This window comes from Cebus imitator, unplaced genomic scaffold (genome assembly GCF_001604975.1).
Source record: "Cebus imitator isolate Cc_AM_T3 unplaced genomic scaffold, Cebus_imitator-1.0 Scaffold313, whole genome shotgun sequence".
NCBI lineage: Eukaryota > Metazoa > Chordata > Mammalia > Primates > Cebidae > Cebus > Cebus imitator.
The window spans coordinates 2573560-2574592 of record NW_016107628.1 but is presented as its reverse complement, the minus strand read 5'-3'; positions in this window follow the sequence as shown (position 1 = coordinate 2574592).

The following is a 1033-nucleotide window of genomic DNA, read 5'->3' as shown; positions in this document are numbered from 1 at the left end:
TAATGGATACACACACACACACACACACACACACACACACCCCATAGGTTCTTGTGGCCCTTCTCAGTTCTCAAGGGTTCAGGTTCAGGGTCCAGAGTCTAGATTTCAGCACAAGCAAGTCATATGTATTGATGTTAAGCATGTCGAGGAAAGTTAAATGGTTAGGTGACACCTCTTTATCAGATAGTCTCAATCTGAAACCAGAGAGGTCACTGGCAACTTAACTATCAGTCCAGACCTTGGATTTCTGAAAGCTTGCATTTCCCTCAGGCTCTGGCAAGCCAGAAATATTCAGGTAAGTAATTCTTAATAGACAAGGGTGAGCTTGAGATGGTTATTTGTGCGGGGAGTCACTGAGCAGAGACACATCAAGTTGCCTCTCTCCCCATGTATACTTGGATATATTCCTCTAGAGCAATTTACCCCAGAGTTACTGTTAATAATGGGAATATGTACTATCTCCCAAGGATGGTTGGGTGTAAATAATTGCTAAGAGCAATTTTTCACAGCTGGGTGCACTGGCTCACACCTGTACTCCCAGCACTTTGTGAGGCCAAGGCTGGAGGATCACTTGAGGTAAGGAGTTTGAAGCCAACCTGGCCAACATAGTGAGACCTCATCTCTACCAAAGATTAAAAAAAAATAAATTAGCTGGGTGCAGCGGCACACCCCTGTAGTCCCAACTACTTCAGAGGCTGAAGTGGGAGGATCGCTTGGATCCAGGAGGTCAAGGTGGCAGTGAGCTGTGATTGTGCCGCTGCTACTAATGCAGCCTGGGCAACGGAGTAAGACTCCATCTCAAAAAGAAAAGAAAAAAGTAGTTCCTCATTGCTAGGGTGGGACCAGTGCTACTAAGAGGTTAATTTTGAGTCTCCTGAACCAGTGGCTTATGCATAATTGGCCAGAAGAAATACACCAGGAGGTTGTCTAGGCAAACTGCTTTCAAGCCTCTTGGTTCATAGATTTTAAGTTGGCATTTAGCATGTTTCAGTCTAAATTTATATACCAGCATATCTTGTTTTTTTTTTTTGTT